Source organism: Oryx dammah, unplaced genomic scaffold (assembly GCF_014754425.2).
Source record: "Oryx dammah isolate SB20612 unplaced genomic scaffold, SCBI_Odam_1.1 HiC_scaffold_1, whole genome shotgun sequence".
In the NCBI taxonomy this organism is placed as follows: domain Eukaryota; kingdom Metazoa; phylum Chordata; class Mammalia; order Artiodactyla; family Bovidae; genus Oryx; species Oryx dammah.
The window spans coordinates 88,405,244-88,414,852 of record NW_024070185.1 but is presented as its reverse complement, the minus strand read 5'-3'; positions in this window follow the sequence as shown (position 1 = coordinate 88,414,852).

Here is a 9,609-nt window from a genome sequence, read left to right as displayed (position 1 = left end):
CAGAAAACGCATCTTCTTCAGCAAAGACAGCTTGTACTCATCCCCTCATCTTGTCTTTGGATCATCAGTGACATTAATTTGATGTAGATTCAAAATGTATGTCCCCTGGTGGGCACTGTCAGGGGATAATGGGGAAGAGACTATTTCTTCATCTCTTTCTGACCTCACTGCTTGCCTGCACTGCTCAGATATGGCTGGGAAACACGGCCTTCCAAAACAAGTGAGAAGTAATGTCTTTCTTCCAAGTTTTGTCTGAAAATTCTTAAAACATAGGCTAATTTTGACAAGAACAATTCACAGTGTGTTTGAAGGCAAGGTTTTTCTTCACTAAAGCTGTTCGAAGCACAGTTGCAAGGAAACTACTATTACTAATAGCATACTTGAACTTAAGGGCCATATATTCAGGTAATTAGATAGCTGCCCGAGATAATTACACTTAAAAACAATTTTATAAATTTTGAATCCACTAAATTGACTGCTTGACAGCTGTTTTGATGTCCTGTGAATTTTGCCATTGTTGAACAAAAAATAACATTCTTTTGTCAACGTCAGCTGACACTATCTTCTAAGAAAAAATCTGAGGTTGACACATGACAATTTTTTAACTGTTGAGACTTTTTGATATTTTTGTAATTATCCTTTTAAAAAATGAAGTGACAAAGGCATACTGTACTTGGAATTCCTTAGAAAATAGAGTCTACAGGGAGATTTGAGGTGACTTCTTGGGAACCATACTGTGAAGGAGTGAGGGTGTAAGACTGGGTAGGGTGGAGCTGGGCTGTGATGTGGGTGCAACAGCAGCCTCATTGGGACATGAGGATTTTTGTGCTGGGATGACATTGCTTAGCTGCCCCTCCATGAGTCAAGTCTTGCATTCAGCAGTGAGAGGATGTGACCTTGGGTGAAGTTGCAGACTTTGCAACCTCAAAGAAAGGAAGAGGGACTCATTCAGGGAATGAGCTCCTCAGTTCTGAGGGAGATCTGGGCAGCATACCTAACAGTTATTAAATAGCTAATTTTCTCTTTCTTTTGAATGTTTATTATAACTAAAGGAAAGGGAAGCCTCATCAGACAAGGAGCGTCAAGGAAACATGTGCATGTGAGATTCTGTCAGAGCCTATCCTCCCAGTGAGGACTTGAGAAGCAATCGTGGTAGCTACTAGATTTCCATGACCACCCCCACTTCAGTGACAGAGGAACTCTTTTGTATTATAACTAATACCTACACTGTCTCACTTGAACAGGTCCTTCCCAACGTTTTAAAAGCTACAGTTTTCTGTGTAGTCTCTCTGAGTCCAGAATAACAAACTATGATTTTAGCAGTTTATTACAATCTTGCTCAGATGTACTCTGGGAGAGATTCAAGTGGTTTTTGTTTTTCTCTAAGGGAGATACTTCTGACATACCAAATTATATCTTCTCAAGTTACATACCAAATTCATCTCCCCAAGTTACATACCATATTACATTTCCTCAAATTACATATCAAACTCATCTCTGGAAGGGAGAAAACAAGTGAAAAATGTGTGGTTGATCTAGAACTTCAGCAGACAGTGGTGCTACTATCTTACATGAAGGTAGATATTTGGCAGGAACTTAATTACTTTTTGATGCTTTGTGATTTTCTGGTTCTTAGAGGATTATTTTGAAGAAAAAATTTAATTTCAGTTTTATTGAGGTATGATTGACGTTTAAAATTGCACGCTATTTAAAGTGTGCGTCATGGTGATTTGATATACGTACACACGTGAAAGGATTCTCCCCATCGATTCATTAATGCATCTGTCACCTCACATAATTAACCTTTTTCATTTTTTTGGTGAGAACATTTAAGTTCTACTCCCTTTGTTGTTGTTCAGTAGCTCAGTCGTGCCTGACTCTTTGCGACCCCATGGACGCATGCACGCCAGGCTTCCCTGTCCAACACCAACTCCCGGAGCTGCTCAAACTCATGTCCATTGAGTCAGCGATGCCATCCAGCCATCTCATTCTCTATTGTCCCCTTCTCCTCCTGCCTTTAATCTTTCCCGGCATCAGGGTCTTTTCCAGTGAGTCAGCTCTCCGCATCCCGTAGTCAATTTCAATTACACAATACAATATTATCAGCTATAGTCATCATGTCATTAGCTCCTGAGACCTTTTAAAAAATTAATCTTTTTTTTTTTTAATTTATATTTTGACTGAAGTGGACCTTTGCTACGGTGCTCATAGGATGTTGGTTGCGGCATGAGGGCTTCTCTAGTTGAGATGCTCAGACTCTCTAGTTGTAGTATGCCAGCTGAGTTGCCCCAGGATCTTAGTTCCCCAACCTGGGATCAAACCCATGTCCCCTGCATTGGAAGGCAAATTCTTAACCACTGGAGCACCAAGGAAGTCCCTAGATCCTCAGTTCTTGCTCGTCTTATTGCTAGAAGTTAGGACGCTTTTACTAATCTCTCCCTATTTCTTCCATCACCCCATCCCTGGCAATCACCAATATAATCTGTGTTTCTATAAGTTTTTCTTTTTTAGGACTCCACAAATAAGTGATACCATGCAGAATTTGTCTTTCTCTGACATTTCGCTTAGCATAAGCCCTTGAGCTTCATCCATTTTGTTACAAATGGCAAGATTTTCTTTTTCTTCGAGGCCGAACGATACTTCATTGTGTATGTATACCACATCTTCTTTACCCATTCATCCTCTGGGGGACACTCAGGTTGTTTTCTTATCTTGGCTATTGTGAGTAATGCTGCAATAAACTTAGGGATGCAACTATCTTTTTGAGACAGTGACTTGTTTTCTTTCAGACAAATACCTGGACATGGGATTGCTGGATCATATGGTAGTTCTATTTTTAATATTCTGAGGAACCTCCATACTGTCTTTCATAGTGGAGGCACCAATTTACATTTCTACCAATAGTGCACAAGGGCTGTCTTTTCTTCACATCCTTGTCAGTACTTGTTATCTCTTGTCTTTTTGAAAATAACCATTCTAACAGATATTTGGGCTTCCCTCGTGGCTCAGCTGGTAAAGAATCCACCAGCAATGCAGGAGACCTGGGTTTGATCTCTGGGTTGGGAAGATACCCTGGAGAAGGAAACGGCTACCTACTCCAGTATTCTGGGCTGGAGAATTCCATGGACTGCACAATCAATGGGGTTGCAAAGAGCTGGACGTGACTGAGCAACTTTCATTTTCAGTTTCATTCTAACATCTGTGAGGTGATACCTCATTGTGATTTTCACCTGCAATTTCGTGATAATTAGTGGTATTGAGAACCTTTTCCTGTATAGTTGGCCTTCTGCATGTCTTTTTTGGAAGAATGTCCTATTCAGGTCCTCTGCTCATTTTTACGTCAGATGGTTTGTTTGTTTGTTTGTTTGTTTGCTGTTGAGTTGCATGAATTCTTTATAGATTTTACCAGATATATCATTTGAAAATATTTTCTTTCATTTGGTAGGTTGCCCTTTCATTTTGTTAATGTCTTCCTTTGCTGTGCAGAAGCTTTGTAGTTTTTTTTTTTTTTTAATAAGTAATGTTGGGCAGTTTATTAACCAATGTAGTATATTACATAACAAACTACCCCACATCTTTCGGGAAGAAAACCACTCAGTTTGAAAAGTAAAGATGTCACCCACTGAATTTAAAGCACGCAATTAAAATGCGCTTTAAATATTTCTTTGGGGGGTGGGAACGTAAGACTTCTACTCTATTAAGAGAAATGTTTTAAGAGTCCAGATCTTTTATTTTCTTTATACTCATCATGCCATCAAATCATGGAAATAGGCTCCAACAGTTCCGGCTCCTCTCCAGTGGTTCTCATGAAGCGTGGTTCTCATGAAGCGTGCTTCTCTGGGTGGAGCAGGCTGACTCTTTAGTTGAGCCCAAGTACCTTTCTCTTTGTCTTCCTCTGTTTCCCTCCTTCATTTTTCTTCACACATTTCAGGAAGCTATCTTGGCTCTTAGGATGCCTAATATATTCAATGTGTGCTAAGTTGCTACAGCCTTGTCTGTCTCTTTGCGGCCTTATGGACCGTAGCTCACCAGGCTCCTCTGTCCATGGGATTCTCCAGGCAAGAATACTGGAGTGGGCTGCCATGCCCTCCTCCAGGGGATCTTCCTGACCCAGGGACTGAACCCATATGTCTTATGTCTTCTGCATTGGCAGGCAGGTTCTTTACCACTAGCGTCACACATGTTGATTCTCTTGGCAAGAATCTTGTTCTTAACTTGTTTGTTTACAACGGTGCTAACAGCTTGCTGGGTAACATCATCCACTCTTCCAGTGTTGCCATGGTAACATTCGTGGGGCATTCCTTATTGAACAGTGTCCATCCCCTATTGAACAGTGTCCATCCCCTTGATATCTACAATGTCACCTTTCTTGTAGATTCCCATGTATGCTGCCAAAGGAACAACTCCATGTTTTCTAAAAGGCCTAGAGAACATGTAGGGAGAGTCTCTCCTTTTTCCCTCCATATTGGTCATTTTGGTGAGTTACTGGAAGATGGAGGTTCTGGACGAAAAGGCAGAAGCATCATAGAATTGATGTAGTCTCACTAGTTTATGTTTACTTTTGTTGCCATGAAGAAAAAAAATTGTATTTTAAGAACAAAACCCATTTAGCTTAAAAAGTGAATTGCTGTTAACATTTGTCTTCTCTCTTTATGTCAACAGCAAAGAACATATGTTGGTCTTTCAAAATCTTTAATATGATAAAACCTGTAAAATATTAATAACAATTGAATGAATGCATTTTCTTTTGATACACTTATATTACTTTGCACACAAAGAACATCTTTAGGGAATTCCCCAGGGAATTCCCCAGTGGTTAAAACTCTATGCTTTCACTGCCAAGGGCCTGGGTTCAACCCTTGTTGGGAAACTAAGATCCCACAAGCTGAACAGCAACCCCCCCAAAAGAAAAATTCTTTAATCCAAAATTTTCAAAATATTCAATGTTTCTCAATAAAAGAATATTTTGCAAGAAGCTATACATTTCTTGCTTTTCCTCATGCTTAGCTGAAGTGGTGTCAGTTATTAAATTTACTCTGCATATGCATGCCCCATCCACTTATCAGAGAACCTTCTAGAAGCTCACATCTGTTACTGGAACAGCACAAATCCAGTCTTGTGTACATGTACCAGGGTTCCCACCACCTCTTTTGTTTCACTGTGTCCTTGGCAGTCTAGTGTCAGCACCCTGACTGGGCTTGTTTCTGGGGGCAGTTCCTACAATGATGATTTTGTAAATTAAAAACAAAAAATAGTCCAGGGCTCCGGTCTATGGTCCTAGAAGAATCATGGAGGAGTGAGCATGGCTTCATCGGGTAGCACAGTGCTCTAGGATCTCCCTAGAGAACTGGAGATTGGAACTGTTGATTTCTGGACTCCAGTCTTGCTCAGATGAGGACATTGTCATTCCTCTAGAACAGGGCACCCACCTTGACTGCCTCCCAGACCCCAGGGGCTACAAGTACGTGGATGAGCCTGGAAGGACCTGTGTTAACGGAGAACTCATGCCCATCCAGGAAGGTGTCTTCTCTTGGCCTCCACATGGTTCCTGCTGGAGGGTTGGAACTGCTGATTTCTGGAGAAGCCAGAACTTAGCCATTTAAAATGTGAGACCTCTCAAATTTTACATGTTGGCAAACATTAACATTTTTTTTAAAGTACAGTGTAGGCCAAAGAAAATAGATGTGAGGGCCCGTGAGCCTACAACATGCATTCTCCTCTAGCCGCTTGTCACTGCAGCTGATTGGGACAGAAAGAAAAGCAGCCCCCTCTTGGGGAGGGCTGCCCATCTGCTGTGTGTCAGTGAGCACCTGGGACAGGCACCCAATCTTGGCTCTGCTGGGAACCCAATGAGGACATGAAGAATCTGATCATCCTGATGGCCTGACTTGTAACAGAACTGATTTTCTTTCTGTCATTTCAGATTATCAACTTAAGGTTGAGTTTCAATGAGAGTATTTTGGAGTGGTTAATAAAACCCCCTTGAAAATGTAAACTTGCAGGGCCTACAGGTGCCCTCAGAGAATCTGTGGTCCAGAGAAACTTGCATTTGAATGCAAGCCAGGGCAGGCACCAACAGCCTCTGGCTTGGCAGATTCCTCCTGCATCTACCTGCTCTTTGGAGGTTCCTGCTACATGGTTCCTCCAGGATAGAAGAAAATCAGGAAGTTTTGGATGGCTTTCTCTGCAGAGAAAGGGGAACATTTCCATCATCTTTCTGGTTCCAGTTCTGCATGGAAGGGACCTTCATACATACATAGAGATGGTCCCAGCAGTTCTCTGTTTACTACCATCCTGTTCATTGTGGTGGTAAAATGACTGTCATTGATTCTTATAGATGATTCTCCTTGGTTCCCAGTGTCACACAAGGTGCTTTTTGCCGTAGTTCTCTCTTTCACTTCTCTTCCAAGTAGGAACCAGTGAACCAAGATGGTTTGCCAAGCAGATGCACTTGCTGAAATGACACCTGCTGCCTGCCACAGTGTGGTGAAAATCAGAAGGTGAGAAAAAAGACTAACTAAGGAAGGTTTAGTCTCATCTTGCACTCAGCAAGATCTGTAATTAATTTCTCAGCATTTGTATGAAGTAGAAAATGCCTAATAATTCCAAGTGTAACCTATTAGGATGATGGGAGAAAGATTTGAAGTGGTTCAAGGCTATCTTACCTCTATTATCCTTGGTAAGATACAAAGATATGACTTGATCTTTTTTCTGTCCAGAAGAGTTGCCACACATCATCGCCACAGAAGTTCTGATTACATCATCTTTGCAGCACTGAAATGGTGGAAGGTTTTCCTGGGTGAGAATCACATAGCCTGTCAGGAAATGAGTGCATTTCATACTTAATTTCATACTTAATTTCAAGTGCTCTCAGCTTGTAATAAACTGCCTCCAGAATAATAGAGCAAATGCCCTCCATTAAGACTAACTCTTTCCATACCATGCTGCAATGAAGACAGGTGTTTGAGGGTGCCATATGTATTTAGGAACCTCCTGTTATAAAAGGGCATTCACTGTAATTTGGCACCTGTCACTGAAGCTAACATATGAGCCTGGGTCTGGGAATGTATCTCATTAGTTGGGTTATTTGCAGAAATAGGCAGAAAACTCTTACCTTCACATCACCAAGCAAACTATGAGCAGATTAATCTCAGAGTCCTATTCAGTTCAGTTCAGTTGCTCAGTCGTGTCCGACTCTTTGTGACCCCATGAATCACAGCACGCCAGGCCTCCCTGTCAACTCCCGGAGTTCACTCAAACTCATGTCCATCGAGTCGGTGATGCAATCCAGCCATCTCATCTTGTGTCGTCCCCTTCTCCTCCTGCCCCCGATCCCTCCCAGCATCAGGGTCTTTTCCAATGAGTCAACTCTTCACATGAGGTGGCCGAAGTATTGGAGTTTCAGCTTTAGCATCAGTCCTTCCAATGAACACCCAGGACCAACCTCCTTTAGAATGGACTGGCTGAATCTCCTGGCAGTCCAAGGGACTCTCAAGAGTCTTCTCCAACACCACAGTTCAAAAGCATCAATTCTTCGGCGCTCAGCTTTCTTCATAGATCAACTCTCACATCCATACATGACCACTGGGAAAACCATAGCCTTGACTAGACGGACCTTAGTCGGCAAAGTAATGTCTCTGCTTTTGAATATGCTATCTAGGTTGGTCATAACTTTCCTTCCAAGTAGTAAGCGTCTTTTAATTTCATGGCTGCAATCACCATCTGCAGTGATTTTGGAGCCTCAAAAAATAAAGTCTGACACTGTTTCCACTGTTTCCCCATCCGTTTCCCATGAAGTGATGGCACCAGGAACTCTATTTTAAAAAGACCATGTATGTTTAAATAGTCAAGGCATTTAGAATAATTAAAATCTTTATTTTCTTCATCTCTTTAAAATATCTCGAGGCACTACTACTAATGATTTTCTGCTCAAGCCTATTTATCAAGATATTTCTGTGCACAGGAAACTGACGTGGCATATTCAAAGGGCATTTTCATTGCTAGGCCTGGGATTTTCAAAACAGGGCACATAGATTGTACTGGAGTGTTTTAATAAATGCTCTTAATGGGTCACAATAGAACAGGAACTGTTTTCAAAACCAATGTGTAATATGATCCAGATGATTCTCAGAGACAGGCTTCCAAGGACAATGTACCTCATACTGCTATGATGGGACATGTATAAGTTACGTACTTTTTATTGGAATAGTTGAATGTCTGTTAATAGAAGCAAAGAAGGACCAACAGATCTTACAAAGGCAGACAATTTCAAGAAATCATTCAAGATTATAGCCTGATTTCTTCTTGTTCCACAAGTTCTTCAAAAATAGATGCTTTGGAAGGAGATTTCCTATGATAGTAATTCTTTACTTTATTTGGTTTTTGATGAAAATATGTTCAAATGACATATTCTTTCTCTAGACTAGTATTTGAATGCATAAACTGATTTTCTTATTAAAATAACTGGAACCAATTTTTAACCACCCAAAGACACATTTGGATAATTTTTACATCACTTTTCTGTCTACAAACTTGGAAATATTAAACTTGTTATTTAGTTTTTCAAATATAGTATAGTAGCTTCTTGTGTTTTTTTTTTTAAGCTAGGAGTATTATGAAAATTAGTACTCTTCTAGAGGAGTGTGAATTTCTAGAAGCTACATTTCTACTTTGCTTCAGTTTTGAGGAGATGCAAGAGCGGGCCTGTCTGGGGCTCTGGCCACCCCCCTCACCTGGCCTGGGAGAGCAAGCGCCTCTGGCGCCGCACCTTCCTCATTACTTGCCGTTAGCTGCAGACTGTCTCCTGAGCATCGTTCAGGGGTCATTTGCATTGTAATTTACAGAACTTCAAGAAGGTGCCTCATGAAAATATAATTGATTTCCCCCAAGAAAGTGTCCAGATTTAAATATATTAATTAATAAAATACAGTTACTCCCATTTTTGAGAACAATGGCATTTCCCTAGCTTTCATTCCATAATAAAGAGGAAAGCTTGTTTCCTGAGACTGTGAAACGTCAGGGTGACAGTTCAAAGGCGGTTTCATGATTGTCCAGTTGTAAGAATGAAATAGTACAGATACAAGCATGACAGATGTGCATGTAAGAATATGGATTCTAGGCTGTCATTAGGAGACTGAAATTTTATGATGACCATCTCAAATACCTCGTGAGTCCAGATGTTTAAGAATATTTTTCAATTTAGTTCTAGTTTGTCATTGTTTTGTTGTGTGTTGCGGTTTTTGGTGGCATGAGGAGGAAAGAATCTTTTTGGACAGGGTCCACAGTAGCACCAGCAGGGTAGAAGCTGCCATGCAGAGTTGTATGTCAAGGCAATCGGAGCAGGATTTGACGTAGAGGAACATTTCCTGTTCTATTCACAATGACCATTGGAAGCATCTTATTTAGTTCATATTAGCATCGGTTCAGTTCAGTTCAGTTCAGTAGCTCAGTCGTGTCCAACTCTTTAGGTTCTGAGAAGTCCTGCACAAATACATCAGTATGATCATTTTTATCCAGTTTTTCACAAAATTACTTCACTATGATCTCTCTCCTTTTTTATAGAACACATTTGAATATTTCCTAGGACACTGACTTAAAAAAAATTAACCA